Source organism: Apus apus, chromosome 2 (genome assembly GCF_020740795.1).
Source record: "Apus apus isolate bApuApu2 chromosome 2, bApuApu2.pri.cur, whole genome shotgun sequence".
NCBI lineage: Eukaryota > Metazoa > Chordata > Aves > Apodiformes > Apodidae > Apus > Apus apus.
In genome coordinates this window covers 147,407,973-147,423,975 of record NC_067283.1, presented here as the reverse complement: position 1 = coordinate 147,423,975, position 16,003 = coordinate 147,407,973, and the positions used below count along the sequence as shown (strand labels likewise).

General features: G+C 49.0%; 1 protein-coding gene across 1 annotated transcript in view; it reads left to right on the top strand.

Moving 5' to 3' along the window:
• Window positions 1-5,295: 5,295 nt before the first annotated feature.
• Window positions 5,296-16,003, top strand: part of CYRIB (CYFIP related Rac1 interactor B) — a 97,724-nt gene continuing 87,016 nt past the window's right edge. The window contains exon 1 of the mRNA XM_051610210.1: window positions 5,296-5,345. The gene's annotated coding sequence lies outside the window, so the exon portion shown is untranslated. The remainder of the gene's footprint in view (window positions 5,346-16,003) is intronic.

Sequence of the window (16,003 nt, the reverse complement as noted above, 5' to 3'; positions counted from 1 at the left end):
TTCTGGATGGAGTGACTTTATTGCTTAGAATATCAGTTTCAACCCAGCTTGCAGAGTTTATTTTTCCTGTCCCTAACCTGGTTCTTGGAAGTTTCTTATTTTAAGATCTGTTGCTATCAAAGCTGCTCGAAGAAGAACAAGTCACTTGAAATTGCTAGAAAGCAATGAGAACTCTAGCCACAGGAAAAGCTGGAGTGTGGAGTTATCAGATCTGGCTTGTATCGAAAACAGTAACTGCAACAGCACAGGGCTCAGGAGGCAGCTGTGATATGATAGCTTCAAGGCCAGATTAGATAGGGCTTTCACCAACCTGTTCCATTGGAAGGTATCCCTGCTCATGCAGGGGAGTTAGAACTAGATGATCTTTAAGGTCTCTTCCAACCCAAACCATTCTGTGGTTCTGTGAACACTGAATTGTAGGCATAGCCTGGGTTTGTCATAAAATATTCTGCTCTAGTTTGGGGCTTTTAAATTTACATAGACTAAACACATGGGGCGAGGGGTGTATGACATATACAGACGGGGTCTGGTTAAATATTCTGCTCTTGCTCAGTTTCTACCTTGTCACAATATTTCAGGTAACAGCATTCAGAAATCTATTTTTTCCAATATCCTCAGTTGTTCTTGTTTTACTTGTATTACTTGTTCTCCAGTAACATGTATTGATTTCCTTTTGAAAGTCAAAATTGAGGTGGATATCTCATATACTGGTTGGAGCCAAAGTGGCCAAGAAAAACGTGTGCCCAGAGAACTCCCTTGTTCAAAATGTCAGTCTACTTACCTGTTTCCTGGCAAACTCCAAGCTCATAGTTGAACAGAGACTCACTGGTAATCAAAACCAGTGAAAGTGGTGCAAATCTTAAATACCAATTACTGAAGTTCAGCAAGAGCTCTCCTTCCCTGCCCAGACACTCCAACTCTGTAAGTACAATTTGTTTTCACATGCTTCCCCCCTCCCCAGACTCTGTCATTGTACGTGACAGTTCACCTGAGCATCAACAAAAAAAAAACCCCTCCTTTCCTCATGCTTTACCCTGTTACAAATGCATAGTTTCGTGCCAGTCACCCTAGACCAGTTGCCCTTGAATGCCAAGAGAACAGAATATGGCCCAGGAGTAAACATCCCTAAGTAAATAAAATTCAGCTCCAGACCTTAAGTTCTTACAGACAACAACTTAGACCTGAGCTTAAGGCTATTGGGGGTGCTTTTATGAGACTTAAAGCCTTCTAAAACACAGCTGAAGGCTTTTCAGATGGATACAGAATGCACACAGATGTTTTCATCTATATAGCTGCAAGCCAAAATTTTTCTTATCTAATACAAACCAACTATTTCCAGTTATCTTAATGATACTTTTATTGCTATACATAACATGATTTACAGCTCAGTCATCTGCTGAGAGAGTGCTCAAGTTTCTTCTTGAGATAAGCTAAGAGCTGTTTGTCAACTTGTCCTTAAGCCTGCACCCCCCGGTGCTGCAGCGTGCCCAGAACCTGCGAGTCTTGACTAGTTCTCGTCAGCTGCTGTTGGAGTGACACTAAGAACGATAGTGTGTCACGGTACAGGCTTTGCCTTGTTCCTCTGGAAATACAGAACAGATCCTCCTGTCTGCAGTGAAACGGATGTCTGCTCTGGTCTCTTTTTATAATATTGGGGGTGGGAGACAAACAAGTTGTGACAGCTGTCACATCTCCTAACCATGGCAGAGCAGAGGAGAAGCTGATCGTTCGTTTGCTGCACTACCTGAAAAATGTTTTGAATGAGCTCCTAGCATACCTGGAACTTTAAATCCAGTGTTAATGTTGCTCTGCAGTTTCTACCAATTTTGTCTTTTTTTTTTTTTTTTTAGTGTCTTGTAAGAAACATTCCCTCTCCTTGTTCTTGTTGTTTTTCACTGATGGGCAGTGTGAGGCAAAGTCTGTTCCCCCATGGGATTTTTTTTTTTTTTCCCCATGGGATATTTTTCCCTAAGACATTAAGATGTTTCTTGTGCTTCATTTAGCACCAGAAATTTAGAAATCTGATTTTTCTTTCACAGTTATACTGTGTAGGTGAATCACCCTTGAACACTCAAACTAGACTGCTCTAGAATGGCTGTGTTAGAGGTTGGTTTATTGTATTTACCTTTGTTCACTTCAGAGCAGTAGCATTAGGCTTTTTCCTTTGGGGGGGTAACAAATTTATTTTCCCTCTTCCCCAGGGATTACTACAGAAAGAAAATACTAGTTCTGCCTGTAACTAACAAGAGTTAGGGAGTAGTGTGCAATAGTTGAAGTCTGAAGCTGCTCTCAAAAGTTGTTTGGTAATGTTTTTCATCTCTCCCTCCTCCCACATCTCTGCTACAGGTGTAAGTGTAATCACGCCTCTGAGCTGGAGTTGTTGGTGTTTACATAGAAATAAACTCACTCACCAAAAAGGACTGAAACATGCTTCTGAACTTCAGACTGAAGAAAGACAAGCCCCCTCTCGAGCTGAATGTGCACAGAGGAGGTCAGCAGCTGTTTGTTGGTTAAGCAGGGGTTTTGTGGTGGTTTTCTGGTGGAGCCTGTAGACTTCCTTAGTGAGCTGGTGACACCAGTAGCCACATACTGCTTCAGACAGGAAAGCAGACATGTTTTCTCACATTAGCAAAGATTGTATCGCCTGTAATCACCTGCCCATACTGCAAGCCATCCCACCCATTGCTCTAGACCTACATACTTGTGTGCTAGCTTTCCCTCTATTCATTGTACATTTTCAATTAAAAGCTGAAGCTTTACTTGAGCAACTAGCAAGGAAAGCAAGAGGCCCCAGGTAGCTGAGCAGTAAGTGAGCTGCAGGCAGCCACCTGCTCTCATTTCAGATGAGACCTTTAATTATGTGGAAGCCCATCCAGGAGCTGGAAAAAAAAGCCTTATGGAGCAACACCAAGACCATTGCAGTAGTTCTGACCTGAAGGGCAGATTTGCAATCCAGGATCTTCCTCGGTCTCCATCTTCCCTACGGGAACTGGGCCAACCTCTGCAGAAACAGGAGAACAAATGCTCAACCTGCCTCTATAGCATGCACAGAGCTGCTGGCCTGCTTACAAAGGAAATTTAGCAGCTTGGACATCTGGAGTCAAGAAACATTGAGTTTCATGTGACATGAACTTGTAGTGAGTGATGCTGGAGGATGGGGACTTCCAAGTCTTCTGCAGAATGTAAGAAGGAATCTGAACTCCACATGTGCTACAAAGTGGAGGTGTGGGAAGGGCAGGGGCTGGGGGCAACACAACCACAACTTGGACTCCTTTGAAAGAGTATGAATTATTCCATCATTGATGTGAGGATCAATAACAAGGAATCAGCAGCTCTCTTGTGAGCAGTGCCTATAGGTGGGCCAGGTACTCAACTCGGAGCTCAAGGTAATGTGAAGATTCACATATTCAAGGAAGTAAAGGTCCCTTATTCATGAGAGGCAGCAAGATCTTAACAAATGATAATGGGGGGAGGAGAGCAGCAGGGCAGGCAGACCATCTGGTCAGCACTATGCAAGTAGGTGCTGAAGTAGCTGCTGTAGTAGCTGGGCCTGGTGAAGGATCAGAAGGCACCAGATGTTCAAGCAGGGTCCAAGGTCCAGTGAACAGGAGCATTTGGCTGTAAGCAAGCAAGTGCTGCTGCCCTGTCAGACCAGACCCTGGCAACAGCCCGACTTTAAACATGGCTCTGGCACCCCCATCAGCTCCTTGGAGCAAGTCTGGAACAGCCACCTTGCTTAGGGATGAATTTTTCTCAGAACCATCCTTTAACTTGGCATCTGTGTTCCCACCAGGTATGTCTAAGTGAGATGCTGCTGGGTCCAGCAGAAAAGCTCCTTCTGTCCCCCTTTTCCTGCCAGGATGCAGAAAGCTGAAAAAGAAAATACTAAATTTAGGGATGGAAAAACCCTCACTTCTTCAAAATCATGAAGAGCAGCATTTTGTTCCTCTCACTTGCCCATGGCAGGGTTCTGCCCTACATGTTTTTAATGCAAAAATGTGGCCTCTGTAAGAGTTTATTTAGACAGAGGGTCAACACCTCCTTGTCTGTACAGCAAATGCCTGGCTTTGCTGTGTTCTCTATGTAGCTTTAGCTGTGTGCCTGATGGAATATAAAAGAAGGAACTGAGTGTAGAGTACTTCTGCATAGGGGTCTTCTTATCTACGTGACTTCTCAGCCTCACTGCTGCCCGTCCCATCTGTTTTGGGCCAAAGACAGGACTTGCAGCCATTGTAGCTGCATGGGGCTTCTGGGGCTGCAGAGCAAGCTGAAGCATCACAACCCCCCACCATCAACTGACAGTAAAGCTGGGCAGCAAATACCAGTTAGAGAAATTACCTTAAGACACGTTAACCCCATTGAATCCCTGTCCCTTCCTGAAAGAGATTGACAGTGCAGGAGAAAAACAGCATCTGTTGTTGAAGGGAGAGCTTCTGGTGGGCAGATTGGGGTGGGGACCTTTGCTTCTCCTGCAACCACGATGCTGTTGGTCATCAACACAAGATGGGAGGAGAAACGGAGCAAGGTGCCCCAGGGCTGTCACAAGCATTTCAGTGTCCAAGTGCAGCTCCTGAGCTGGAAGGAGCTGGCTGGGTTTGAAAGAAAAATTCAGCTTTGATGAGTTTTGTTCCTTAGTTTGTGAGGAGCAGCCTTAACATCTTCTTGCAGGGGCTGGGCCCTGACTGTAGCAGGGACTACCAAACCATTTGGAGTTCTCAGCAGCCTTTTCTCCAGGCCTGTTGCCTTCCCCCGGTGGCAGCCGGCAGCTCAAGCCCGCTCAGTGCTCCAGAGGAGCTGTTGTTGAGGGTTGGTTTTGGTGCACGTCCAGTGGAAGTCTGCAAGGTGCTCCCGCGGTACTTCCTTAGGTTTGCAAAGCCTCCCTCATGCTGTGTTCTGTCACAGGCTTGCCCAGACTGTCCGAACCTACCCTGGTGCCTAAGGACAGGGACATCGCCGGCTTCTCATGGGGGATCCATCCCCAACCCCTGGGACGTGGCCACCAACCCTCCACCCGCCTGGGGGCTGAGGTGGGGGGGGGGCTCCGACCCCCGGCTGCAGAGAAACACGTAGAGGGCAGGAACACCCCACACCAGTGCCACCCGCCCCGCGGGGGCCACCCCGGCCTGAAGCCGCTGCTCCCTGCCCCGGGGGGGTGTGTGTGGGGGGGAAGCACGGCGGCCGGGCGCGGCGGAGGGGCCGGGGCCGCCTCTCCCTCCCCCCCGCGCCGCTTCCTTTTATAGCGATGCGGCGCCGCGCCCGCCGCCCGCCGCCAACCTGTGGCCGTGACGCCGCCGCCCGGCAGCGCGGAAGGCCGGAGTGCGCCCCGCGGGCCGCCCGCCGCTCAGGTAAAGCGGAGCGGGGCCGGGAGAGGCGCGGCGGGGCGGGGCAGCCGGGGGCGGGCGTCTGGGGAGCCGGTTGTCGCCTGAGGGGAGCGGGAGATCGCCGGAGGGGAACGGAGTGCGGGGCCCCTGAGGGGAACCTGCGGCTGGGAGCCTGAGGGGAGCGGGGAGGAGGGGAGCAGGGGAAGAGCCGAGGGGCGGCCGGGGTAAGATTGGCTCCCGCCCCGCTGCCGCCCGGGGCGGGCAGGCGCAGTCCCGCGGGGCAGGGTGATCCCCCCGGGGCAGCCCGGCCCCTCGTCTGCCGCCCTGGCGCTCGGTCAGGTCGCGGGCGGAGGCGGCGAGGGCAGCCGGGGGGCCCCGCGCCGAGTCCCCGTGCCGGCCTGACGGCCGGAGCCGCCGCCTCGGTTTCCCTCGGTGCCCGCCCGGGGCAGGAGCCTCCCTCGTGTCTGCGAGGGGCGACGGGCTGGGGAGAGGAGACGACAGGTCCGGCAAGCGGTGTAACAGCCCTCGCACCAGCCTGGCTCCAGCAACTGCCAGGCTGACCCCGAGCAGCGGGAAGCCGGGGTGTTCGGCTTGAGGGGCAGCCGCGGTGCTGCGCCCTGCTCCCGGTGGGTGCTGCTCACGGCCGTGCTGGCCGGGGAGCAGCGGTGGGGGTGTCAGCAGGCTGCTTCGTGCTCTGAGCTGCCTGTGCTGCGCTCGGCTGCCTCCTGATGCTCCGACAAGCGCTAGGCTGGAGGCTTCTCAGTCATCGCTGTTACACGCAAATCTCGCATCTGCTGATGGCTAAATATTGAAAAGTTGAACCGAGCAGCCAGAAATGCACTGGAATGGTCAGAAAGGAGGCAAGCACTTCTGCTTTGGGGTTCTTCCTTGCCTGGATGGTGGTGTGGTTGTCATCATGACTTTATGTGAACACTACCCCTTTCTTAAGCAAGTTGTAGCGAGAGGAAATAACACAGAGCATCCCCTAAACCATGAAGATGAACTGGCTGTATGGTTTAGGGCACCATTACCCATTTAAAAATTAACTCTAATAATAATTCTTTAGTATACATGCTCCAGAAAGCCATAGGGTTGTAGCTTTTATTTCATGTTTGTTAGGTGTGTGACTAAACCAGCAGAGAGGCCCTTTTTTTTCATTCGTATTAAGCAAACCCCACATCTGCACCCTGAAACAAGAAGTGTTTTGAAGGGATGTGGGATTTTGTCAGAAGTGCAACGTCATCTTTGTTTCAGTGCTTGACTGAAACCAAGCCTGGTGGCTGCTGCCTGTTTCGTGTTGAGGATGCCAGTACTGCTGCTGTGGGGATGGGGGAAGCATTCAGGGTGCCTGCATGAGCTCTGAGGGACCCTCAGATGCACATGAGCACCCTGGGTCGTTTTGATAATCAACGCTGCATGGAATTGCTGCTCGGGGTCATCTCGCCTTGGTAAGAGGCAGCACTTGGCCCCTGCTGCATCCCTGCTCAGCAGGGACCAGGAGCCAGCTGGATGTTCTCAAGCTGCTGTTGCAGGCAGCAGTTCCTACCTGCTGCTCTGCGCTTATTTGCTTTGAGCACTGATCAAACCAAGAGGCCTCGTTAGTGCATTTCCCGATGGTTGTCACCACTTGCTTTCCCAGGGTGCTCCAGAGGTGGGTGCTGTGGTTTTCTCCGTGGCTCAGCAGTAGAAGCACCTCCAGCGCGACGGGGTTCGTGAGCAGCTCTGAGGCAGTGCTCTGCTTGGAGTCATAGAATCATAGAATCATAGGGGTTGGAAGGGACCTCGAAAGATCATCTAGTCCAACCCCCCTGCCAGAGCAGGGTCACCTAGAGTACATCACACAGGAAGGTGTCCAGGCGGGTTTTGAATGTCTCCAGAGAAGGAGACTCCACAGCCTCTCTGGGCAGCCTCTTCCAGTGCTCTGTCACTCTCACAGTAAAAAAAATTTTTTCTGATATTCACCTTAAACCTCCTATGCTCCAATTTGTATCCATTACTCCTTGTCCTATCACTGGTCATCACGGAAAAAAGCTTAACTCCATCTTCTTGACACTCACCCTTTACGTATTTGTAAACATTGATGAGGTCACCCCTCAGTCTCCTTTTCTCCAAACTAAAGAGACCCAGCTCCCTCAGCCTTTCCTCATAAGGGAGATGTTCCACTCCCTTCATCATCTTTGTGGCTCTGCGCTGGACTCTTTCCAGCAGTTCCCTGTCCTTCTTGAACTGAGGGGCCCAGAACTGGACACAATACTCCAGATGCGGCCTCACCAATGCAGAATAGAGGGGGAGGAGAACCTCTCTTGACCTACTAACCACACCCTTTCTAATACACCCCAGGATGCCATTGGCCTTCTTAGCCACAAGTGCTTGAGACCCAGCAGGAATGGTCATACCAAAAGGACTTTTAAAAGCATTTCCAATAATGTCTAGAGCATCCGTTTCTCTAACTGAGATCGATAGTTCAGACTGTTCAGCAAAGGAGTTTATGTGATGGATATTCCATAATCTGCACATCACAGCTCAAGCTTGAGAAAAAAATAATTAGCCCTCATTCTGTTCCTCTAAATGTGAGCATGCCCAGTAAGAACAGTGGAAGAAGGTGATGCACAGAGGGTAGTTAAAAGCTTCGTGCTGCCTGTAGAGCTTGGGAGGGCACTACCACTTTTAACTGCATTTCTTTTTACTCAAAGGTATCAGAGGATAAATAGCAGCTCACAAGAATAAAGACTGATATTTGACTGAGATACTTCCTCTGCTTGTTGGAGCAGAACAAGGCCAAGAGTATTTTGAAAGTAAAAGCTTATCTCCTGTGAAAAACTTTTGCTGAAGTGAAGGGTGAGGTCGGTTTAGAGCTGGAGCCCCAGCTGTGGTGATTCAGGTGGGCCAGGCTGGCAGCTGAATGGGGCTGGTCAGGCTGGTCTGAGGCAGAGTGGAGGGCACTGAGCACTGGCCTGTCTGAACCTGCAGATGGGGAACAGGCACAGCATCATGTGCTCATCTTGCCTCACTGGGAACAGGAAGAGAGGCCGTATCCTCTGCCTGCAAACAGCCTTGAGAACTTCATTAGAGACTGCAGGCAGATTTCTCTGCAGGTATGAACTGGCCTGGTCTGGTTGACTAAATACATGCTCCAGAGGCTCAGCTGGGAGTCATTGCAGGTCTCTTGGCCACCCAAGCAAAGTAGATGCAGGAGTGTCAGCCCATTGTGGATATCAGGACTGTTTCTGTAAGCTGAAGGTCATTTCTGCAGCACTCTCTCAAACCAGTGTTAAAAAGGCTTTTCTCTGAGGTTACCTTAGTCTAAGACCTATCTTCTTAATCATCTGGTTTAGGTTTTCCTTTAGTGTCTACCATGGCTGTGAGCTTGCTTATCTGCTGAATCACTGCCCTCATGCAGACCTGAAGGGTTCCACTGGGAGCTGAATCAGGCTCCCCGGCTCCCAGGCAGCAGCACAGCTCTGTGGGAGGAGGCAGCTGGGAGCAGAGCACGGTGCTGACAGTCTGCTGGAATACAGTTGCTGGAGCAGGGGCTGCAAATCTGCAGTCAGGCTGTATCTGGCAGTGGGTAGGACGCACTTAGCACAGTGTTGGCAGTTACTCAGCTGTTGGAAACCTTTGTTCTGTGCTGCTCTGTGTGGAGCTTGATATAGCTTGGATTTTCTTCTGGAGCCTGTGTTCTATTACTGTCCTTGCTTGGGTGTATTTTAAAACTCTTCCCCCCAGTGGGTTGTTTTTTGGTTTGCTGGTTTTTTTGGTTGCACACATTAATTTATTATTGCTTGAAGATCTTTCTACAACAGAGATGCTCAAACTGAGTGTGTATGTGTTACCTTGTGGTATTACGTCAGATAAGTCTAATAGATAGCTTTGGTTTCCATTCCCAGCAGGTGTTTATATATATATATGTATATATATATATATGCTACAGGCTGCTTTTCTATTCTCAAAAATGCTGTTTTTATAAAATGCTGGGTTTGATACCTGCTGTGCAGAAATGCTGTAAGGTCTACTCCAGGGTATCTACTGAACAAACTCTTTATTTCTCAAAGGCATGCTGGATAGGAAGGGAAAAATACCCAGTCTTCTGACTACAGCAGAAAACCAGAAATTCTATCTGAGTCTCACTAAGTCAGTCTTTGTCTCGGCCAAAATTAGCAATGCTCCCCCTCACCCCGGCATCTGCCGCCTTCCCAGTGTTGAGGTCAAACCTCCTCACCATAACCTTCTCTATTTAAGAAAAAAATATAGACACTAGTTCTAATCTGTGCTATGAAAATCTAATGTGTGACCTAATTTGTTGTGATACCATGAAGAACCTGTCAGCAGCAATCACTGTAACCGGTGGCATGAACACACTGCCTGCTTTCCAAGAGCATTCACTCCTCGTAGCCTCCGAGGGAGCAGTGTCACTCCAAGTGTGTATGTTTGAGCTCCTCCACGGCCAAATTTGGGGAATCATGGATTCATAGAATGGTTAAGGTTGGAAGGGACTTTAAGGAATAATATACAGACAACTCTCAGATCACTTCCGTTATTCTTTTATATTCTTTTAAAATCAAACCGACACAGGGATTCTTACTATGTGTTGAAATGAACCTCGTTTTGCAGGCAATCCCAGCAGAACATGCTGGTTAGAAATATGTGGGAAGGAAAATGAGATGCAACCAAACCTGTACCATTTTCTGTGCCTGTCTTAATAGCTGTTTACCTGTTAATTACTCATTCACCTTGTCTGTAGCAGTGACTTGGATGCAACCAACTCACTGGGTGAGTGGTTAAAGGAGTGACTCTTATGAATAACTTTGCACCAGTGTGAGCTGAGGTTTCATGGAGTAGTTCTCAGAGGGCAAAATTGGCTGGCCTTGGGAACAGCCCCTTTGAGTAAAATTTTTTGGCCTGTAAGGAAATAAAAAACAACATAATCTGGTGTGTTACTGAAACCATAGTGTGGTCAATCTTGCTCTGCAAAGCTGGAGAAGGAGGGAAGGTTTTACAGGTCAGGAATGCACAAATAATAAGCTGAAAAACTGGGAATTTTATTCCTTGGTCCCTGCTCTGCTACATGTGACAGGGACAAATCTTAACTGAGGAACTACTGCTCTGTTAATAACAGCAGAACTGGGCTTCTGGTTTGATTTTCTAGAAATAACAGTTCATTTAAAAAAAAAAAATAATATATGTATCTTTAAAGTGCTTTACTTGAAATTACTAAATTAAAAAGTGCAGGGGCATGTAGTCTATTAATAACTGCTAAGATCTGTGTCCATGCTTAGTGAGAGACCATCAGACCATTTGGACTTTGAGACCCTCCAGGTTACTAGCTGGGTTTTGTCATCCAGAGAGGTGCATGTCCAAAACAAGGCCATCATCTGTGGTCTGGTGTCTTCCCTACTCACCCTCACAGGAGCTACCTGTGCTGCTGTTAGGGCAGTAGCTCTTACACTTCTTATTTTGAGCCTTCTCTTTCTTTCCAGTATTTGTACACCTCTTGTTCCCTAGAGTACATGCATTTGCGTAGCATTTTGTAAACTCGGTGTCCTTTTACCCATGTTGAACACTCAGTACTCAAGTTTCGATGTTTTTTGTTCACTCCAGGCCTTTCCCTCCGCCCATGCACTTCCTCTCACAAATGTTTCCGCACTTCACCACTTTTTCACACGCGGTTTGAGTGCAGAGTTGCTGCCCGTTGCAGGCAGGCTCATCACTTCCATCTGCTGTTCACCTCTGCGGGAGATGAGCAACAGATCACTGTGTGAGAGGAGGAGCAGAGGCAGGGAGACAGTGCTGGCACGTGTGGGGGGAAAGGAGCAGAGCCAGGGAGAGGGGGTCTGGGTGCAGGTGTAATTTGGGTCAGGAAGAGCAAAGGCTTGTAAATAGGGTTTCTGTCTGGGTGGAGAGAGTGAAGGTAGAAGAATGAAGATGGTTATATCTGTGCTCAGGGATGGGGTGCAGCGAGATCATGGAATCACAGAATGATTTGAGTTGGAAGGGACCTTAAAGATCATCTGGTTCCACCTCCCCCCCTGCAAGGGCAGGGACACCTACCTCCCACTAGACCAGGTTGCTCAACACCCCATCCAACTTGGCCTTGAACACCTCCAGGGAGGGGGCATCCACAACCTGCCTGGGCAACCTGTTCCAGTGTCTCATCACCCTCACACTCAAGAATTTCTTCCTGATGTTTAACCTAAATCTCCCTTCTTTCATTTTAAAGCAATTATCCCTAGTTGTATCGCTACAAGCCCTTGTAAAAGCCCCTCCCCAGCTTTCCTTCAGCCCCTTCAGGTACTGGAAGGCCGCTATAAGGTTTCCCCGGAGCCCTCTCCTCTCCAGGCTGAACAACCCCAACTCTCTCAGCCTGTCTTCATAGGAGAGGTTCTCCAGCCCTCAGACCATCTTCATGGCCCTCTGGACTCACTCCAACAGCTCCATGTCCTTGTATTGGGGGTGTCTGTGTGTACTCTGCTGAGAGATGGCAGGACATATGCAGGGTTTGAGGAAGATCCATGCTCCAGACCAGAATGCAGCCAGGCCAGAGACCCTGCTCCGTTCTTCAGCCCAGCACAGGCAAGCTGGTCTGCCTCGAAGACTTGTTCTTGGAGCCTAACAGCATGTTTTAATGTGCAGGTTTTTTCTATCTGCTTCTTATTTCTAACAAAGGTTTCCTACCTCCCCTTGGACAGCACTAATTTCTCAGCTATCATGGGTGCATCTGGCAGCTTACAACCTGTTAAGAAGAGGAAAAAAAACCCACTATGAAAATACCATGCTTGTAGTTTCAAATTAGGCAAGGGCTAAAATTAGTAAGAACAGGCCTTTGTGTGGCTGTGCAAACCAGCAGAGAATTAATATTCATCTGATGCTGAGCAAGGCAAGCACAGATTTGCAGCTTGCACTTCCTTTGCTTTGTCCCACTCCTGTCCTTGCAGATTCTCTTCCCTGTAGGGCTCAGTTGCTAGTCAGCAGAGAGCTGCACAGATGCTGCTGACCTTGTGCCAATACCCGTGCTACTTGCAGCACTGCAAAATGTTAGCAATTGCCAGTGTTTTTACAGCAATCCTTTAACTTCTTTGCTGGGGTGTTATGCATGCAGCTTGAGATGCACTGTGCTCTTCAGAGCCCTGGATGTGGTCTGACTCCCACACTGGGGCCAGGGTTCACCCACCGTTTCCTCATCAATAAATGTTTCCCCCCTAAGACACTTGTTTCTTCTCCTCAGCTGTGGTTTACTTTCCTCTGCTGTTACTGTATTGCTGTTAATGGGGCTGCAGTATAAATCAGTCACTGAAGTAATTGACATCACAAGAATGACTCTAGGTTGGTTTGGTTCTTTGCCAAGTCCATTTTTCAATTGACATCCTGGCATCATTTTCATTTGCAGCATGACCCATGCAAGCAGGTTTACTTGCACAAGTTAAAGTGGACAGTAGACTGGTAGGAAAGGGTAGAAATTTGCTGGGGGGGGGGGTGGGGGGATGATAAGGAAAAAGAATATTGAGTTGCTGGGGAAGGGAGTTATGGGAGGATTTGTTGCATTGTTTGGCCCTGCTGGTATAGGTGGCATGTGGTGCTGGTCTTTGGAGGGTGGGGAGAGTGATGTGTTTGAAGGAGCAGAGGAGAGCCAAGAGTCTTCACCTCTCTCCTCCGTCCCCTGGGAACCTCTGGGGTAGGTCCTGTGCCCGCCACCAGAGATAAACTCCTGGAAATGGATGTTCTGTTACCCTTACATATCCAGAAAAATTGGAGGTCACTTGGAAATCAAAATTAAACAATGCCTTAGCACAGCTTTGGAAAGTTTACTCAAAGGGCTGGCATTACTCCAGTGCGGTTAAACTGATGACCTCCCTCCCATAACAATGCAGGAGAGAGGGCTCTACTTTGGCTGTCAGCAGCCAGCAGTGACTGCAGAGCTTCATGTGAGGTGGCAAGGCTGGATTCCTGCTCCTTTCACCTTGCTCCCATCAGAGCAAAAGCAGGGAGGGTTGGATTGCATCAGGCACGTTGCTGCCCAGCCCTCCCTCTGGCAAGGATTGTTCTGGAGACTTACGAAGTGCCTGGGCTGCTGCAGGCAAGGGGCAGCACTGAGAGACCTTTCCAAAATGAGAGCAGCCGTATGGTTGTTCTCTGGAGGACCAGAGCATCCCACAAAGAACCTGGAAGTTGAGTTATTTCCCTGGGCCATGTCTCCCCTGAACTGCTCTATGGAAGGACAACCAGAGCCTGTCTTTGTAGGGATCACTGGACAGCTGCTGCCATCAGGGTAGAGTTACATGATGGATGATTTATGTTGCCCCCTCAACTCAGTGTCTTGCCAGAGACACAGAGACAGGAAGTAGTGTGGTGGGGGTCTGCAGATTGTAGAGTTCATGTGAATTTTCATGGTAGTGGGTCTGACTAATCAAGAAAACTTAAAGGGAAAGAATAGGAGCCTCATTCCCAACACTGTTCTGCCAGTCCCAGAACTGAGGAGGGCAGATGCTCCTGCCTGCAAATCCCAACTCCTCTGAAGGACAAAATATGATCTTCTGTGCATTAGTAGGTCTGTCTGGTATCCCGCTTACATTGAGGCCTGAAGAAATATTTACTGTATACAGCAGTGTTCTCATGTTAGTACACTCTGGGTATCGCACATATCCTCTGGCAGTGGCCTAGAGCAATCTGTCAAATGAGAACATTGGTAGCATTCCCTGTGAATGAAGAAGCCACTCACATCTCTAAGGGTTGGGACCAAATTTCTTTCCCAGGATTACTACTTTGAAAGGAGAGTGTTTTAAGAGTGGCTGAGTTGCAGAACTTGTACAAGGACTTCTTGTGCCCAGGATCCACAGCTGGTCAAACATTCTGATTAATTGCATTACTATTATTGCATTTATGGGCAAAAATTGCTTTAGATCCACTTGCACCTGATCTAGGTCTGCTGCTACTCAGCTGCATGTCCTGGACATCACATGAATCACACCACCTCTAAAACAATTTATGCATTTGAGGTATGATTACACCTAGGGCTTGTAGCTGCTGTTCAAACAAAAGAAAAAAAATGTCTTTTTAACTTGCTGAGTTTCTGATTAGTCTATCCTCTTTTTCTTAAACTACTTGATATGAGAAGCAGTTGGTTGATGTAGTCAAAGTTCTGTGGGTAAAAGCCTCTCGGAGGCAGACTGCAAACCCATGCGTGCTTTTGCACAGGGCTCCCATGAGATCATGTAGCTGATGCAGGACCAGTAAATTCTTTCCCCCCCAGACTCCTGAAGCATGTCAGTCAGTTTGAGGAAGCTAGAGAAGGGAGTGGAGGCCCAGAAGGAAAATACTGTGCTCGAGTGAGCATGTAGAAAAGGGCTGATCCTGATAATCTTGTGTGCCTTCTGATCCCACTGGTAGGCTGGTGCACTTATCCAGAGCCCTTGGAGAGGACCATCCAACACAAGGCTGCCAAAAAGATCGAGGTTTATCAGCACACTGCCCAATGCTGTGCAGCTTTGGAGTCTTTCCTGGGCAGTTGTTTTCACAGAGCTGAATACAGTCGTTTGCATACTGCACAGGGTCTGGGCTTTTCCTCTTCCTCTTAACTCTTCTGGGCACTGTGGTACATGTGTCTGCAAGGGAAGTTGTGTTCTCACTCAGAGACCAAATTGGTGTGACTTCCCCTGGGCAGTGGCTCCCAGAAATGCAACCCCCGCTCTGCCAGCCCTGCTGGGGAGGGGGAAGGGCAGAGTCTGCTCTATGGGTGGACCTCAGCCAGGAATTTCCCTTGCCCTTGTTCTCCTCCCTTGGTTCCTCATGCATTAGATGATCTGAGTCCTCATGCTTCCCCTGTCATGGGACGTTTACCAGCTGGGGTTTCTGCGACAGGGGATGCTCATGTCCACTAAAGAGAAGCCATGGGCTTCCTGTGAAATCCCCCTGTGAAATAATAACACACACCCCATCCAAATTACTACCTGCATCTCTGGTATGCTCCAGGGTCTCATCAGCCCTGCTGCTGGGGAGACTTTGGGGAGCACCCAGAAAGTGTCCTTTCTGCTGGGGGAAAGCAAAGCTAGCTCCCCTGGCCTTGCCTGCCAATAGACAGCACAGGAGGTGGGTGCTCCTTTCACTCTCCTCTGTTGGGAGCTGCTCCACTTCCTCAGGCGCAGGGGGAGAGGAGGAAGGTGAGTCTTGCTTCTGCCCCAGTACCCTGCCTGCAGCCATGCCAGTGCATCCCATGCCTTGGTCCAAGCACAGGTGGTGGAAGCTAACAGCCAGCTGAAACCCAACAACGTGCTTAGTTGACCTTTCTCCAAAGCTGCTGCTGGAGAAGAGGAGGCCTGCCCTACCCTCTTTTGCAGGATGGAGCCCAAACCAACACTCAGGCTTCACTGGATTTTGTTAAGCTTTGACCTACCAGGAATTCATTATCTGGACAGCAGTTGTGGATGTGTCCTAAATGTTTGTTTAAATCATCTTTCTGACAGTGTGCTGAATAATTTCTAAGCTGGAAGAGTAGCCAGAGCCTCTGCCTGGGAACCAGGCATGCTACTCCCTGTTGGTGTGTTTTGCTTTGATTCCTGCACTGTTTCGCTGGGCTCCAGTCCCACCGTGAATTTCACTGACATCAGTAAAACACTGACAACTCCCCCAGGTGGAGCTCAGCAGCGTCAGGGCTCTCCGGAGATGAAAATACATCCAACAGTGCAAAAGGC